The sequence below is a fragment of the Bombina bombina genome, chromosome 5 (assembly GCF_027579735.1).
Source record: "Bombina bombina isolate aBomBom1 chromosome 5, aBomBom1.pri, whole genome shotgun sequence".
NCBI classification, from domain to species: domain Eukaryota; kingdom Metazoa; phylum Chordata; class Amphibia; order Anura; family Bombinatoridae; genus Bombina; species Bombina bombina.
The window spans coordinates 257,898,804-257,918,433 of NC_069503.1; the positions used below are offsets into that span (position 1 = coordinate 257,898,804).

The 19,630-nt window shown below is 34.7% G+C and overlaps 1 protein-coding gene and 1 long non-coding RNA gene across 2 annotated transcripts in view; both read left to right on the forward strand.

The window, feature by feature from the left end:
- Nucleotides 1–5,022, forward strand: part of LOC128660226 (uncharacterized) — a 51,948-nt gene extending 46,926 nt beyond the window's left edge. The window contains exon 3 of the long non-coding RNA XR_008402516.1: nt 4,932–5,022. This is a non-coding gene — a long non-coding RNA (uncharacterized LOC128660226). The remainder of the gene's footprint in view (nt 1–4,931) is intronic.
- The window catches only part of NEBL (nebulette), a 574,345-nt gene that overhangs the window by 276,289 nt on the left and 278,426 nt on the right, over nt 1–19,630 (forward strand). The window lies entirely within an intron of this gene.

Genomic DNA, 19,630 nt, shown 5'->3' on the forward strand with positions numbered 1-19,630 from the left:
GCCCCACCTCAGAGAATTACAGCTCATTCTACTAGATCAGTTTCCACTTCTTGGGCTTTTAAGAATGAAGCTTCAGTTGATCAGATTTGCAAAGCAGCAACTTGGTCTTCTTTGCATACATTTACTAAATTCTACCATTTTGATGTATTTGCTTCTTTGGAAACAGTTTTTGGTAGGAAAGTTCTTCAGGCAGCTGTTTCAGTTTGATTCTTCTGCTTATGATTTAAGTTTTTCCTTTTATTTTTGAGAATAAACTTATATTTGGGTTCTGGATTAATTTTTTCAGCGAATGGCTGTTTTTATTTTGTCCCTCCCTCTCTAGTGACTCTTGCGTGGAGTTCCACATCTTGGGTATTGCTATCCCATACGTCACTAGCTCATGGACTCTTGCCAATTACATGAAAGAAAACATAATTTATGTAAGAACTTACATGATAAATTCATTTATTTCATATTGGCAAGAGTCCATGAGGCCCACCCCCTTTTTTATGGCGTTTGGAAATAATTGTGCTTTATACAAAAAAATCATAAATTCCTTTGTTGATGCTTTTTACTCCTTTCTTTATCATCCCACTTCTTGGCTATTCGTTAAACTGAATTGTGGGTGTGGTGAGGGGTGTATTTATAGGCATTTTGAGGGTTGGGAAACTTTGCCCCTCCTGGTAGGATTGTATATCCCATACGTCACTAGCTCATGGACTCTTGCCAATATGAAAGAAATTATTTTATCAGGTAAGTTCTTACATAAATTATGTTTTCAGTAATACTTTAAGACCTAGATTATAAGTTGTGCGGTACGGCTATACCGCTGAAAAATAGTCACCTCACCCGTATTACAAGTCGCACGGTACGGCTATTCCACAAGCCTTTTAGCCTATACCGCAATGATCCATTCAGCATTAAAAAAATGGCCTTTGAGTGTAGAATGGTTATTTCACCTGTATTACAAGTTGTGTGGTCAGGCTATTCCGCTAGCGTTATAGCTTATACCGCAACGATCCATTCCGCAATCAAAGACCAGTGTACAAAAATGTTACAAAGTACACTAACACCTATAAACTACATAATATCCCCTAATCCACCATCCCCCCACATCGCAAATACTATAATAATCCTATTAACCCCTAATCTGCCCCCACCTACTAAGCCAACACTAAATAAACCTATTAACCCCTAATCCACTGCCCAACCGCATCACCGACACTAAAAAAACTATTAACCCCTAAACCGCTGACCCCCTACATCACTACTACTAAAATAAACCTATTAACCCCTAAACCACCGACCCCCCCACATCGCTACTACTGAAATAAACCTATTAACCCCTAAACCGCTGACCCACCACATCGCTATTACTAAATAAACCTATTAACCTCTAAACCGCCGGTCCCTCCCATCACGTCAAACTAAATTAAACTATTAACTGGCTAACTTTTAATTAAAGTTACAATATAACTACCTTTAAAGAAATAAAAACTTACCTGTGAAATAAATAAAACCTAAGCTTAAAGGGACAGTCAAGTCCAAAAAAAACTTTCATGTTTCAAATAGGGCATGTAATTTTAAACAACTTTCCAATTTACTTTTATCACCAATTTTGCTTTGTTATTTTGGTATTCTTAGTTGAAAGCTAGACTTAGGAAGGCTCATATGATAATTTCTAAGCCCTTGAAGGCCGCCTCTAATCACATGTTTTTGTATTTGCTTTTCACAGCAGGGGAGAGCTAGTTCAGGTAAACCCTATAGATAACATTGTGAGCATGCCCATGGATTGCGGCAGACACTGCATTAATTGGCTAAAATGAAAGTCAATAGATAATAAATAAAATGTCATGTGATCAGGGGGCTGTCAGAAGATGCTTAGATACAAGTTAATCACAGAGGTAAAAAGTGTATTATTATAACTGTGTTGGTTATGCAAAACTGGGGAATGGGTAATAAAGGGATTATCTATCTTTTAAAACAACAAAAATTCTGGTGTTGACTGTCCCTTTAAAATGTAAATAAACTAACATTACTATTTAAAAAAATAAAATATACCAAAAATAAAAAACCTAAATTACAAAATTACAAAATTCTAACACTACGAAAAAAAACAAAAACCTAGCATTACAAAAAATAACAAACTGTAAAATTACGCAAAATAAAAAAAATCTAAGATTACAGAAAATAATAAACGAAATTATCCAAAATAAAAAAAATAATCCTAATCTAATACCCCTAAAAAAACTAAAAAAGCCACCCCAAAATAAAAACACCCCATAATCTAACTCTAAGCTACCAATAGCCCTTAAAAGGCTTTCTATGAGCCGAAACGCATAGATCACCATTTTCAGCTATACACTTGAGGCCAGTAAGTGGCCAGAAGACGACTCCCAGAACCGCAATATCAGTTAAGAAGGAACTCCACAGGAAAGAGGGGGAGACTGATATAGCGGAAGGAATTTGAGACTCGGGCAATTATTGCCAACTTTCAAATAGTGTGCGCACTTGTACAGATGTGGTGATTGGATAAGAGAACCCAAGTGACCATCTAATCCACGCACACGGAAATATCAGACAGCGATCGGATACACTGAGAAAAGGTGAGCATAAGCTCTGTTGATTGTGACAGAAGGACAGGTGAGCTATCAGCTTAATCCAAGTGAGTTGGACTCTGTTTTCTGAACTAGTACTTTTTAAAAAAAACATTCATTTTGGACATTTGAATTTGGGACTTAAGACATATATCTTTCTAGCCCACATCTTCAATGCATTATACAGAGTAAACATATGTGTTATTTGAGTCAATGTACTATGTATGAGTTTTTATGAAACTATGCTTTTTTATGAATTTTTAAATTTGAATGTTAAGGATACCGGTGTCTTATTTGTAGTTTATTTTAACTAAGTTATTTAAATATTTTTTTATATGAGTAGAAGTATAATTTCACTTTATTTATTAACCCACGCATCAGACTGCCATAGGTGCCACCTCCAATTGTTTTTCTTTGTATACCCTGTCTTGCTTCACTTTAGTGAGAAGCTCAGCTAGTGAGGTAGGCTGTTCTGTTGCTATACGTCCAGTTCAAAACCATCTGTTTTGCATTAAAAGGGCCTTTTGTAAGGCATTGCCCTAAGTTTTACATCTCTTTTACATTAAGAAATACAAACAGTACACCCCCCCACCCATCCAACCTCCAAAATAAAAAAGACCTATCTCTAAAAAAAACTAAGCTACCCATTTCCCCTTGTATGCGCATTGCCCTTATAAGGGCAATCAGCTCTTTTAGTGCCCATTAAAAAAAAAACCCCTAATCTAAAAAAAAAAAACACCCCAAAAGAAACCCAAACCCTAACTCCAAAATAGGTACTAACCATCCCTGAAGTCCGGCGGTGAAGGTCTTCTTCCAGGCGGATCCATCTTCTTTCAACATCCCGGTAGTGCGGAGCGAAGGCGGCACAGGGTGGGAACGGCGGCCGCCCAGACATCCAGCGTGGAGGCTCCTTTTCATGCGATTGTCCACTGCACACTGAAGATTGAATGCAAGGTACCCCTTTTATATTGGGGTACCCTGCATTCCTATTGGCTGAAAATTCTAATCAGCCAATAGGATGAGAGCTGCTTAAATCCTATTGGCTGTTCAAATCAGCCAATAGGATTTAAGTAGCTCTCATCCTATTGACTGATTAGAAATTTTCAGCCAATAGGAAGATCTAGGCAAACGTCTTATGCAAGAGAGTAAGACATCTGTAGTTGCTGACCATTCTGCTGAACCTCTTGAAAGGAAAAGGGTAATGTAATTTTTTAGAGAGTCAGATACTTCTGATTATTTTGCAGATGAAGCAATTCTGTCAGAAGATTAGGATTTTTCTTTGGAACAAGATTTGAAATCACTCTTACGAGAGGTTGTACTGACTCTTGGTTTCCAGGATTCTTTTTCCTCTGAGAGCCAGTCTATCAAACTACTGGATTTATTATTTAAGCCTGTAACTACGCTGTAGTTTTTTTTCCCAGTTTCAGACAGCATATCTGAGGTAATTTCCAAGGAGTGGAACAAACCTGGAATTCCGTTTATTCCATCACCTTATTTCAAAAAGTTTTTTCCAATTCCAGTCAATAAATCTGAAATTTCAGAATCCATTTCTAAATTGGACAGGGCCATTTCTATACTTGCGAACAGATCTACAGAAGTTGAAGGCCTATCAAAGGCATTTTTACAGGCGGGATATTTATTTTAGCCAGTTGTTAGCATTGCCTGTGTGGCAGGAGCTATTACCCTTTGGTGTAACTTTTTATCCAAAATGGTGTTAGAAGAGATTTCTTTTGACAGACTTGCATTTTAGCCAATTAGTGCTGACTCATAAATAAATCCATGGAAGTGAGCATAATGTTATCTATATTGCACACTAAAACTAGCTCTGTCTAGCTGTAAAAAGCTGTCAAAATGCATTGAGATAAGAGGCTGAAATCAATTTAAGAGCCTACCTAGGTTTAGCTTTTATTAAAGAATAGCAAGAGAACAAAGTAAATTTTGATGATAAAAGTAAATTGGAAAGTTTTTTTAAAATTGCATGCCCTATCCGAATCATAATTATTTTTTTTACTTGACTGCCCCTTTAAGCCTTTGGGTAATGATAAAATGCTCTTGCAAAGTACCGCATAGCATTACAATGTCTCCCTTTACAGAACTGGGCTAGATTTATTTTAGTTGCATATGTCAAAAAAACTATTTAAATTTGGCTGTTCATTTTTTCAGTATGTTTTTTTTTCAGTTTATTATGGAGCATATTATTGTAACGGTTTCTTTTAAAATAGATTTGTTAGGAAGTGCATTTGCTTCTGATATTTGTGTAAACGGTTTAAATCTAAAGTAATCTATACCTTTTGTAATAAAAGTAACAAGCAACAGCTATAAAAGCTCATTCTGGTTCCTGCTTGTTTTTATCAGCTTAAAAAAGAAGTTACAAATGAGAAAAAAAAGACCTAAAAGACAAGAATTGTACTGTTGCTTCTGTGATAAAGCCAAGAGCAAAATGGACACCTGGCAAGGTTTATAAGGTAAGGAAATGAGATCTATTTGAGAAAATACGTTGATGGTTTCCAGGGGAATGCTGGTGTTGAAAGCAAACTCTCATGATCTAAATAGCCTTTTTTGTATTCAGAACCTTCTGAATGTACTCCCAGCAGCTCTGTTGAATTTTAAAATGCAATGTCTTATGTTCAAAATCAGGCAAACAGTGAACGTAAAAGATCTCAGTTACATCATTTGGATTTTAAACAGGCCTCACTGCATGTTGCGGAGTTCAAAAGCTGGGGTATATTAATATTTCTTAGTCATATTCACCATTCTAATTCAAAATTAAACAACCATTGAATACAGCAAAATGTCATAATCAACATATGCACAATAAAACGATAATCCATTAACACTTCATTTGAAACTTAAACAAACAGCAGATTTTTTTTTCTGACAAATTTTTTAACATTATCTTGTTTCCATGTACCCCAAGTCATGTGACAGCTATCAGCCAATCACAAAGTCATATATGTGTATGAGGCATGAACTCTCACACATGCTCAGTAGGAGCTGGTGTCTTAGAAAGAGGGCACATAAAAACTGCATAATCTAGTCCAAGGGGTATATTTATTAATGTTTGAACGGACATGATACGATGTATCATATGGAACTTGATAAATTGGCCCCAAAGAGTGAGAAGCTGTCCTTTTACAACTGTTAGTTTGCACAAGTTTCTACAATGTAAGAAGCAATGATAATCCGACCACTGCTTCTTACCCTCTCTGCTGCCTCTGAGTTTGCAGACATAAAACACCCTGAACACGTTTGTTCTGGATGACTAAGGAGCCCAGCTCTTGCGTGAGAGCAGGAAGCGTCATTGAACAAAAACGGTGCTATTACCCCTTATGATATTTCTCTATGTGAAAAATGTGAAATGCCAATCACAGAATATGGATGTCTTTTCAAAAAGATTCAAGCGCATCCACCTCCAGTGTCAATACATTACAGTACAATAATGGTACATTTTTAGAACCCTGTTATGCTCCTTTCATTATCAAAAACAAAAATACAGTTTTGTAGAATCACATAATCCCACCCAACATAAAAAACTACTAACTTAGGCTGTGTAACTATAACTCCTACACTAGTTTTTCAGAAGAGGGACCTTGATCTGGAGTAATTATAAATATAGAACCTTTTATTAGAAACTGAAATTTTACAAAACAAAACTCCAAAATGTCACTGTTTAAAATTAGCCACTTACTCTAAAACATGGGGCTACTTGTTAATTGTAATATATTTTTATATTAAAAAAAGGATAATTATATTATTCATACACCTTTTTGTTGATGTACTTCTTGTCATCACTGTGATATTCATTTATCATCTGTTACATGAAATACAATTTGAGTCTATTTCAATCCAGTAGAAAAGCCAAACATCATGTTTTTGTTGAATTTTGAAAAATAAGTCCATTTGAATCCATTAGGGAACATTTGAATGAGTTTGCATCACCTAGATCCTATTAATACTTTGGGTCTCATTTATCTTGTCCGGTCGGGACCAATCACAAGAAAGCAGCAGCTGTCAATCACCCCAGTCTGCTGTAGGCAGAAGAGTACAGCAAGTGATATCACATGTGGGCAGCTGTTTCGGTCTTATTAGGTCTCATCACCACATAATAGATTCCTGCTTGCTGCACAGTGAAGCTGGTATGTTGCCATGCTTAAAAGCAGTCTATAAGGAGCAGCAATACACTACTGGGAGCTAGCTAAACACAGTGGTAAGCCAATGACATGAGGCACATATATGCAGCCACCAATCAGCAGCTGGCTCCAAACCTCTGAGTCTACCTCTGTATCCTTTAATGAAAAGATACTAAAAGAACAAAGCAAGTTAGATAATTGAAGTAAATTGAAAAGCTGTTTAAAATTATAGGCTCTGTCTGAATCATGAAAAAAAATGGGTTTCATATCCCTTTAAGGAGCAAGAAATTAATATATTTAACAGAGCAGAAATGTTTTAAACACGCATAACAGTGATCTAACACCGCCCATTTGCCAGTTATTTCTCACTCTCATTGCCTTTGCTTGATTGTTCTTTTAATTTTTATTTATAAATATTAATGAAAAATAATTCCCAGCATTCGTATAAAAATAATAAAACAAAAAATATATATTACATAGTTGGTTCATTTTTATAGTATTGAAAAGCTAATATAATAAATCTAATATTCTAAGGTTTTGGGCGGATTGTTATATTTTTAGTTGCGTACAACAATTTTTCTTTTATTAAGTTATATCTTAGAAAACCATAGCAAATGCTTTTCTAACAGTTTTACTATTAACATTTTCAAAACAATTTTTCCAAACTTTTCTTCAAAGAGAAGTCTAAAGGTGACAACTGCTCATTTTATCAAGTGCTCTATTTCTAGGTATTGTACCTGTGCCAAGTTTAATTTAAAGAAACGCTTCACCCTAAGACTGCCTGTTAAACAATACGTGTAAAAGGAATCATGCATTGACTTGAATTAATCCCAACATACCAATGGAAAAATATGAATGAAAAACAGTTTAAGTATAAACAAGTATCTTCAGATTTTTAAACAAAATCATTGTAAAAAATAATACACAACATACATACCAAAACACGTTTTTAAAGGAACACCTTAATATGAATGACAAAAGCTACTGCATATTTTTTTCAGCAAGAGATGATAGGTGCACATATTTTTATAGGGAGACACAATATGGGGCAGATTACAAGTGGAGCGCAAAACGGCGCTTATGCGAGCGCAATATTTGTGCTCCTCCCTTAATACCAGCTGGTATTTGAAGTGCGGTGCAATGTGAACGCAACCTCGCATTCACATTGATAGGAAGCTATGTGCGTGCTTCCATAGGCTCCAATGGGAGCCTCGTTCTCATGTCGTGAGACATGCCATGAGAACTAGCGCAGTGAAGGAGGTAAGTCGTGCAGCAAGCGCTACCCAGGTGCTGAAGCAAAAATGGACATGCTCCTAAGTTTACTTACATTCCTGCTTTTTAAAATAAAGATATCAAGAGATTGAAAAAAATGATAACAGGAGTAAATTAGAAAGTTGCTTAAAATTGCATGCTCTATCTGAATCATGAAAGAAAAAAAAATGGGTTTCATATCTCTTTAAGTTTTATTGCATTCCAGTGATGATTTGTTTGCATATGTGCAGCCACTATCCTTCAGATACCTGCAGTGTAACCTGGGTACCAAATTGGCTGCACACATAATTAGAGGGAGGTGCATAATTTGTATTAACTGTTTAATTACAGGAAAAGGGCACATAAATAATAAAAATGTTTACTACGCATAGTTCTTCTTCTGCTGAGGATCCGTGCATCGGGGAAGCCAGCTCCGCATCTACGCTCCTCGCCGCCTTGGCTCTGGAAGATGATGGAGCCGCCTGGAAGAAGACCTTCTCCGCCAGACTTCAGGAACAGTGAGTGCCTATTTGGGGCTCAGTCTTAGGAATTTTTTTTCTTTTCATTTTTTTTTTTAAGTTTAGGAATTTAATGGGCTGTAAAAGAGCTGAATGTCCTTTTAAGGGCAATGCCCATACAAATGCCCCAATTTGTTAGTGTTAGGTTTTTTATTTTGGGGGGTTTGGTGGGTGGGGGTTTTTTACTATCGGGGGGGGGGGGGGACTTAGTATTTTTTAAATGTAAAAGAGCTGTTTAACTTAGGGCAATGCCCTACAAAAAAGCAATTTTAAGGGCTATTGGTAGTTTAGTTTATTATTTTTTGTAATTTTAGATTCATTTTTGTAATTTAATGTTAGGTTTTATTATTTTAATTGTAACTTAGTATTGGGGTTAGTAATTAAATTAGTTATTTGCGTTGTGGGGGGTTTGGCGATTTAGGGGTTAATAATTTGATTAGGTTTATTACGATGTGGGGGTTTGGCGGTTTAGGGGTTATTAAGTTATTTAGGTTTATTGTGATGTCGGGGGTTGGTGGTTTAAGAGTTAATAGTTAGGTTTATTGCGATGTGGGCGTTTGGTGGTTTAAGGGTTAATAGGTTAATTAGGTTTATTGCGATGTGGGGATTTGGCGGTTCAGGGGTTAATAGGTTAATTAGGTTTATTGTGATGTTGGGGGTTGGCAGTTTAGGGGTTAATATTTTAATTATGTTATTTGCAGATGAGGGGTTAATTACTTTATTATTTTGCCATGTGGGGGGTTTGCGTTTTAGGTGTTTGTTAATACTTCGTGTGGGAGGTTAGGTTTTTTTGTTATACTTTGAGCGGTCGGTTAGGTTTTTTGTTATGTCGTGCAAGCAGATTCGTGTTTTTTCATTATTTTGTGTGGGCGGTTGCATGTTGGGTTTTTTTTCGGGTTCGCCTACGCTGCATCCAGGTGAATTCCGAAAATGGCAGGGTCGTGAAAGAAAATGGCTATGGATTTATGTGTTTATATGTGTATATATGTCTGTCTGTATATATATATATATATATATATATATATATATATTGTGTGTATATATATATATATATATATATATATATATATATATATATATACATATATATATATATATATATATATATATATATATATATATATATATACACATATATATATATATACACAGTATCTCACAAAAGTGTATACATCCCTCACATTTTTTTAAATTATTTAATATATCTTTTCATGTGACAACACTGAAGAAATTATACTTTTCTAAAATGTAAAATAGTGAGTGTACAGCCCGTATAACAGTGTAAATTTGCTGTCCCTCAAAATAACTCAACACACAGCCATTAATGTCTAAACCGTTGGCAACAAAAGTGAATACACTTAAATAAAACCTAACATTAAATTACAAAAAAAAATAATCTAAAATTACAAAAAAAAATAGACAAAATTATCAAAAATATTTTTTTTAAATCTAATCCCTATGAAAATAAAAAAGCCCCCCAAAATAAAAGCACCTTCTAAACTAAACTACCAATTGCCCTTAAAAGGGTCTTTTGTAGGGCCTTGCCCTAAGTTAAACAGCTCTTTTACATTTTAAAATTACTAAATCCCCTGTAACAGTAAAAAAAACCACCCACAAAACCCCCAAAATAAAAAAACCTAATACTAAAAAAACCTAAGCTACCCATTGCCCCTAAAGGGGCCTTTGTATGGGCATTGCCCTTAAAAGGGCATTCAGCTCTTTTACTGCCCTTAAAAGGGCAATCAGCTCTTTTCCAGCCCATTATCTTAAAAATCCCTAATCTTAAAAATAAAAACAAGAATAAAACTAAGCCCCAAATAGGTACTCACCTTTCCTGAAGTTCGACGGAAAAGGTCTTCTTCCAGGCGGCTCCATCATCTTCTATCTTCATCCGGAGCGAAGCCGGCGCGGAGCAGAGGCCGGCGCGGCAGTCCTCAATGGCAGCGGTCCTTGGCGGCATGGAGGCTCCTCTTCATGCGATCGGCCGTCGCACACTGAAGATTGAATGCAAGGTACCCCATATTTATTGGGGTACCTTGCATTCCTATTGGCTGAAATTTTGAAACCAGCCAATAGGATGAGAGCTACTGAAATCTTATTGGTTGATTTGAACAGCCAATAGGATTTCAGTAGCTCTATTCCTATTGGCTGATTTCAAAATTTCAGCCAATAGGAATCAAAGTACCCCAAATTGAATGCGGTACCTTGCATTCAATCTTCAGTGTACGGCGGACATCTGATGGAGAGGAGCCTCCACGTTGAAGAGGACCACCGCTGAGGATCCACGAATCGGGGAAGACAGCTCTGCACCTCCGCTCCACGCCCCCTTCGTTCCGGTTGAAGATAGAAGATAATGGATCCGCCTGGAAGAAGACCTTCTCCGCTGAACTTCAGGAACGATGAGTACCTATTTGGGGCTTAGTTTTAGGCTTTTTTATTTTAATTTTTGGGGTGTTTTTTTTTTAGATTAGGCTTTTTTGGGCTTGTGAAAGAGCTGATTGCCCTTTTTAAGGGCAATGCCCATACAAATGCCCCTTTTAACTTACGCGTAATTGTTAGCACACCCCTCGTAATCTGGCCCTTTATGGGTGATTAAAATCCCTTTAAAGGGACATATTACTTATTTTTTTTCTTCTTTAGTGTATGTAAAAGAACAGCATTTAAACATATTGAAAAAAATAATCTTTTTTATGTTAAAAAAATGGTTTAGTAAAAGCTGTTTAAATTTAAGGTGAAACTAACAGGAAGTGTATGATTGTGTACAACTGAGTTCTGGGACTCTTGCCCACTGGCTGACAGGTACAACTCTTACAGGGAAACAATATTTATTCAGCATAACAACATCTGTTTTTCAAAAAGCAAAGCTCTGTTATACATTTTGAATCATTCTCTGTTAGAATATAGAGTAGTTTTGAGCAATGTGTCCTTTTAAGTAGAATATCTTCAAGCTCCTGATTACTGCCACTGTCTATAAAATATAGAGTCAAATTTAACACCATAATAGGATTTTTGCAGAAAAAAAAAGATACCAATTTCCTTAAATCATTTCTATGTGGCAAATTTGTTCAGTTATTTATAAATATAGTATCCATTTTCAGAAGTTAACCTAATATATTGAAAACAAGTTAACCAGTAAACAGATATGAGGCTATATTGCTATGCAATACATGTATTTATACCCATGAGCACATAATCCCTTTTATGGGTCAGTACAAGGAATTACTTGGTTACTTGGATAAATTATATATATATATATATATATATATATATATATATATATATATATATATATATATATATATATATATATATATATATATATTAAAATATAATTTTATTTTTTATGAAAAACATTTTGAACTGACATTTTGAAGAACTTCTCAGTTTTAACACTATTTTCATCAGTGTGTCTTTTTAGTCTTAAAAGATTTATATATTTTTAGTTTACAAAATAAAAATATTGTCTGACAAACTAAAAATAATGATTATTTAAAAAAATAAGTGAACCATGTAAATAAAACATAAAATGGCAGAGATAATCCCTAAATGAGTACGATAAGAATTTTCTTTTATATAGATTGTTGGAGATATACTTGGTAGTTTGCACCTCAGCTGAGGATTCTGTCTGGCAATGCAGATAGCCTGCTGGCTTTGATATGACCTGGTATTTCAGTTCTCTAAATTGATTTGATTAAATCTTCTGCAAGTAATCAAAACCCCAGCATGATCTTTAGGTTTGGAAGGCAGTTGAGGAGCTAACTCACTAGCTTTGAGTATCTTACAACACATACTTCCCTTGACTATATTGCACACATGCATGCTTTATTTTTCACCAAAGTCTAGCGGTAAGAACAAATATTTAATTTGATTTTTTTTTTATCTATAAAGACTAACACAGTTAATTAACTTTTGTAAATGGATATAAATGTGGTTCCATAAATATTTGTCTCTCTAGTTTCCATACAACTTGCTGTAAGGGGTGGCGTTTTGATAGTTTCAAGTGCTCCCTAAAGACTCTACTTGTTTAGGGATGCATACAACCTACACTAACCTTTTCTAACCCCAGTTCATCTCCTCCTTTATTTATCCCTTGAACCCCCCTAGCATGTAAGCCTATGAGTCCATCTGTTTATAGATCACCTTCATGAGAGCTGATTTACAACAGTGCAACTCTCGGCAGGGCCCTCTAACCACATGATCCCTATAAATGTTACCTTTCATATCATGCCTATGTTTATAGCCACAGAATATGTTGCCGCTTACAAATAACTGATAATAATAATAAGAACAGCAAGAAAAGGCATGTTAGACCACATAGGGCTAGATTACGAATGGCGTGCTAATTGTTGCATGCAAAGCGAAAATGTGTTTATTGTGGCTCTTTGCACGCGTCGGAAGTAGCGCGCGTATTACAGGTTTAAAGTAAATGTGGATGCTAGAGCACAATTTAATTTAATGCATGTCGGGATAGCGTGACTTCAGAGCTCTGGTTAACTGTTATGCGAGATAAAAAAGTTGCAGTTACAATCATTTTAAGTGGGTTTGAGGTCTGGGTCATAGGCATTAGTATTTATTATGATATGGGGCTCTCATGGTTAACTTGGTGTTGGGTTTCTAGTAAGGAATAGCTTGCAACTACAATGGAATGTGGTGGTTAAGCACTTTGGGGTTTGCAGTAAGGGTTAATTATTACACTGTGGGGTTACAGTTAATGCATGATGAGGGTAATGGTTAGGGGGGTGTTTGGGACAGCCCGTGTGTTACAAGCTAAAAGTAAAAAGTTTCAATAAAAACGCTAACCCAACGTGCATTAAAAGCCAGTTACAATATCGCAATATCGTTAACATATTCTCCCATAGACATTAATGGAGCAAGAAAAGGGGAAAAAACACCCAATAAGTCATGCTAACCCGATGGTTGATAAAATACATATCTATACCTATATATCCATAGGAATAGATATACAGGTATAGGTATATATATATCACAATAAAGTTAATGCAGCACCTGTTGTCACAATGCTAAGGTATTGTTATTGTAAACTCACGTCAGTCCCACATATATACATAGGTGCCTTGAAGTATCTCTCCCACCATTAATGAGCTCCGTGTGGTCTGTGATATAAACCTCCGGTGTGCACGCTACTGACAACAGCTGATTCTGGGGACCCACCTCTAATATCCTGCTCCGGATCCTCTCACGAAGGTATCTGTGCGTTTAACAGTGTCCTGGAGGTCGAGCAGCCATGTGGATCCCTACAGCGTGTCAGCGTCTGAGAGGCTGATCCGGGGAAACGTGACGTCACGATGTGGAACAGGTGAACCAGACAGAACCGGGGAGAGTCCACAGCTTCACGAACAGATTTCAAAGTGTTATAGCACCTTGTGGGGAGAATGTTCTACTGCCAAATTGCCATCCGTGCCTTAACCATATCCAAACGGTATCAATGAGAGTGAAAAAGAAGAACGTAGGCACCAGATGATTTTCAAAAATGCAAATGTCCTTTATTCAGGTATTAAAATGCAATACAACAACGGATGCTAGGAAAAGCATAAACCTCAGGGCTTTAGGTGGAGAAGTGGTCACCCACGTAACCTAATGCTGACATGTTTCGGCAAAAGCCGTAATCATAGCTAAAGGGTAAGAATTATGCCTGCCTTTTAAGAGAACAGTTCACCTGTGATAGGTTAAAAACAAAATTGTTACATGGTTGATACACACCTCCACCTATGGGTCAATTTGTATATTTACATTGCCCTGTTTGGAAATTAACTCCTTATAATCCACTAAAACACATGCAGGACAGCTTATTTGTTTTAGCCATAACCATAGAGCCTACATTAAATTAGTTCAATACATATCTTGTTATGCACTTCTTCATGTGAAAACATAACGAATTTAACATAAATCATATACATCTGCTTGCTTTATCAGCATTTTGTGCAATTGTACCATTACAAAAATAGACAGCTCTATATACAGACAATCATTGCCTGTCAGTCATGTATTGAAAATTCTAATACTAAATTGAAGGTAAGGATCAATGATACATATAGGGAAAAGACTGAAAAAATAATAATAATAACATTTACATAAATAATAAGATCCTTCATAAAATGAACTTGATAACTGACTTAGTGTAAGTGAAATTACGTAACATTTATGATGATTATATGTTATATTGTTTATAGTTCACCCTCTGTAACTATATAATGAAGTTGCATTTATAGACTCCTTTGCAGCTAAGCCAAGAGGATGTATTTGTCTCACTCATTTTTAGTTGTGTAGGTGCCACATAGTTTCCTATAGTTTTGCCTCTCTTGAAGGCGAATCTCAACTTCTGTGTTGCAATATGTGTTAGATCATCATCTGACCTTAAAAGGGACATATGTCTACGTATAATATTACATATTTGGTAATACTGTTTGCTAAACTGAGTCACGAATGTAAGTTGTTCAGATTTTGTGAACCATTTTAAGGTTAAACACAATAAAGATCCAAGGACATTATCATGGACGATTGTTGAAGTTGTTGGCACAAACAACAGGGGAGGTGATAGGGACACCTTGCTTCTTAAAAGGGAGGTGTTTTGGATACACAGGCTGCACACTAGAATGCCAAATGGGCTTAATTCAGAATATGACCTTATTAATTTCTGGTGTTAGCCTGTGTTTCTATATATGTACAGGATTAATACAATATGTTATATTGGATGATGGTTATATAGTTACAGAGGGTGAACTATAAACAATATAACATATAATCATCATAAATGTTACGTAATTTCACTTACACTAAGTCAGTTATCAAGTTCATTTTATGAAGGATCTTATTATTTATGTAAATGTTATTATTATTATTTTTTCAGTCTTTTCCCTATATATGTATTATTGATCCTTACCTTCAATTTAGTATTAGAATTTTCAATACCTGACTGACAGGCAATGATTGTCTATATATAGAGCTGTCTATTTTTGTAATGGTACAATTGCACAAAATGCTGATAAAGCAAGCAGATGTATATGATTTATGTTAAATTCGTTATGTTTTCACATGAAGAAGTGCATAACAAGATATGTATTGAACTAATTTAATGTAGGCTCTATGGTTATGGCTAAAACAAATAAGATGTCCTGCATGTGTTTTAGTGGATTATAAGGAGTTAATTTCCAAACAGGGCAATGTAAATATACAAATTGACCCATAGGTGGAGGTGTGTATCAACCACGTAACAATTTTGTTTTTAACCTATCACAGGTGAACTGTTCTCTTAAAAGGCAGGCATAATTCTTACCCTTTAGCTATGATTACGGCTTTTGCCAAAACATGTCAGCATTAGGGTACGTGGGTGACCACTTCTCCACCTAAAGCCCTGAGGTTTATGCTTTTCCTAGCATCCGTTGTTGTATTGCATTTTAATACCTGAATAAAGGACATTTGCATTTTTGAAAATCATCTGGTGCCTACGTTCTTCTTTTTCACTCTCATTGAGATATATATATATATATATATATATATATATTCTATAAATTCCATCAAATTGGTCAGAATTGCTTCAGACTTGAAAAAGGAGGAGATTCTTCCGAAAGCTTGTCAACTTATAAATGTATAGTTAGTCCAATAAAAAGGTATCATTGTTTAATGCAATACTCTTGTTATTTTGAGATATATATAATCAATGTAAATATTTGCATAGGAAATCAGCACATCTAGGCAAGTATCCCCGCTTGCTTTTCCCCAGAAATAACTCATATACAATGTTACCAATGCACAAGAGAATTCTGGGTAAGTTATGCAAATTAGATATGCAAATTCTCAGTTTTTTTGCTTCAAAATAATACTGTTATTTTGAAGCAAAAAAACTGAGAATTGCATATCTAATTTGCATAACTTACCCAGAATTCTCTTGTGCATTGGTAACATTGTATATGAGTTATTTCTGGGGAAAAGCAAGCAGGGATACTTGCCTAGATGTGCTAATTTCCTATGCAAATATTTACATTGATTTAATTTTGAGATATGGAGGATTTTAATTTCAGTTTTTTTATCTCCCCCCATAATTTTAATGAATTTTGAGATATATATATATATATATATATATATATATATATATATATATTTAAGAATAAAAATGGCATTATCCTGTAATTGAAGAACATTGGAATGTGAAATATGTATAGTAAATATACAGTAAAATTCATAAATACGTATGTACACACACACACACACACACACACACATATATATATATATATATATATATATATATTCAGGCATGTATATGTATGTATCTCTATGTAAAAGCCCTTTGCAGTCTGTTTTTTTTTCTAACACCTGAGACCTCACATCTTTGAACCCTTATAACTTTTTATTGCAATTTTGTTTCCAATAATTTTTATCAGACAGTGTAATTATGAGTGTAACTGTACTTTTAAATGTGTTTATGATGTTTTTTGTGACACTTTTTATTCAAGCTTTACAGTTAACCAGAGCTCTGAAGTCACTCTAACCGGACACACGTTAAATTCAATTGCGCTCAAGCAAACGCTTTTATTTTCAACAATGACTATTATTAATGACTAATATTTTATGTTTAATTGGCAAGTACAACACAGCATAAATAATCTGTGATTGGTCAATGGCTTTTTAGAATTCCCAGAGCTCTATTGATGGACAAACTGCACATGCACAAAGGCAAAAACATTTTTTTCCCACTTGAATAGCAATTTTTAAAAACAACAAAATAATACCTGTGTTACATTTTAAATGACCTCTTTTAGAAGCATCAAAGAAAAAAAAAAAACTTTTACTGTCACTTTAATTAATTTTTTACAAGATACCTCTCCATTAGTCCAAAAAAGGATTTAAAGGGATATTATCATATTAAATAAATGCTTGATGTAATAATGTATTCAAAGTAATTGAATATGTAATGATTAAAATTATATTACTTGTTCAAATATTGAAAATGTAAGTGTAAACTTTTATTTTGTATAATTTACTTTAGCTTCCATAAAGTAATAGGTGCCGTAATGTTGGAACCTAGGTTTCCACCTTATCTATAAAACATGGCTGCGTAGAATATGGGATTGTTTAAAGGGACACTGAACCCACATTTTCTTTTGTAATTCAGAAAGAGCATGCAATTTTAAGCAACTTTCTAATTTACTCCTATTATCAATTTTTCTTCGTTCTCTTACTATCATTATTTGAAAAAGAAGGCATCTAAGCTTTTTTTTGGTTTCAGTATTCTGGAAAGCACTTTTTTATTGGTGGATGAATTTATCCACCAATCAGCAAGGATAACCCAGGTTGTTAATAAAAAATGGTCCGGCATCTAAACTTACATTCTTGCATTTCAAATAAAGATACCAAGAGAATGAAGAAAATTTGATAGTAGGAGTAAATTAGAAAGTTGCTTAAAATTTCATGCTCAATCTGAATCACGAAAGAAAATGTTTGGGTACAGTGTCCCTTTAAGTAACTAAAAGGGTTTCCATACAGCCTTGTTTGCACACTTTTTATTGTCTGTATTATATCTGTCCCTAATTGTCCACAACAGAAGAGATTGATAAGAGAAAGTCCAACATTGCAGACCCATTCCTTAGTAGAAACTCAAAAAAACAACATTTGTAAAAAGTTAAATAACAGGAAAGGGGGACAAAATAAATAATAAACTATATATTATGAATTTAAATATATTACAATCTCAAATTGTTTAATATCCCTTTAATAAATGCCCACCACCAAGCCACTCCCTCAGAGGTACCAAGTAATTTGCAAAACTTTTATTATTTTTAAAGGTGCTTCAAATATTTATCAAACATGTTAAAGGGACATGAAACCCAAACATTTTCTTTTGTGATTTAGGTAGAATATACCATTTTAAACAACTTTCCAGTTTACTTCTATTTATCAAATTTGCTTAATTCTCTTGGTATCATTTGTTGAAGGAGCAGCAATTCACTAATGGTTTCTAACTGAACACATGGGTGAGGCAATGATAATCAGTGTATATATATACAGCCACCAATCAGCAGCTAGAACCAAGGTTCTTTACTGCTCCTGAGCTTACCTAGATAAACCTTACAGCAAAGGATAACAAGAGAAGGAAGTAAATTGTATAATAGAAGTACATTGGAAAGTTGTTTAAAATCACATGTTCTTTCTGAATCATGAAAGAAACAAATTGGATTTCATGTCCCTTTAAAGTGAATGTAAATTTGAATTTAAAAACCGGGCACTTATTATTTTGAATTTACATTCACTTTTAATACCTGAAGGTCCTTCCAATATTAGGCACAGAACATTTGACCGTCACCACCCTATAGAAGATAGAAGGAATTTATGAATAGATGAGGAGGACTGTTTATGAGCTTGGCATGAACACTTCTTACAGTATATCCATAGGTTACTTACTGGTTACTATGCTATTTTTCTGTCATTCACAGGGCACCCAACTGCTCCTCACACAATGATAAATACAGATAAATCTTAAAACCTCTGCCCCATGCAAAGAATCTAATGAATGACATTGACATATTTTAGACTTTTTAATGCAACAGACTGAACTCAAACAGGGAGACCTGAATGGAGCTTGAGGTTACAGTAACAACTAACAGATCTGTGTGTGCTGTCTTTACTTACTTTACTCACTGCTTTATTCTGCTATTACGGAAGCATATGTATGTTGTATGTATGTGTATATATATATATATATATATATATATATATATTGTATTGACATGAATTTAATTATGATGTTTTTGTGCCCTTATAACTGGTTTAGTAATGCCATATGTAAATTACCCTGTTATATAACAATATATTTGTATCTATAGTACAATGCAGCACCTTACTCCAGAGTTAAAGGGACATAATACTCATATGCTAAATCACTTGAAACTGATGCAGTATAACTGTAAAAAGCTGACAGGAAAATATCACCTGAGCATCTCTATGTAAAAAAAGAAGATATTTTACCTCACAATCTCCTCAACTCAGCAGAGTAAGTTCTGTGTAAAAAGTTATACTCAACTGCTCCCAGCTGCAGGTAAAAAAAAAAAAAAAAATGAAGAAATGAACAGCAGCCAATCAGCATCAGCAGTGCTGAGGTCATGAACTTTTACTGTGATCTCATGAGATTTGACTTGAC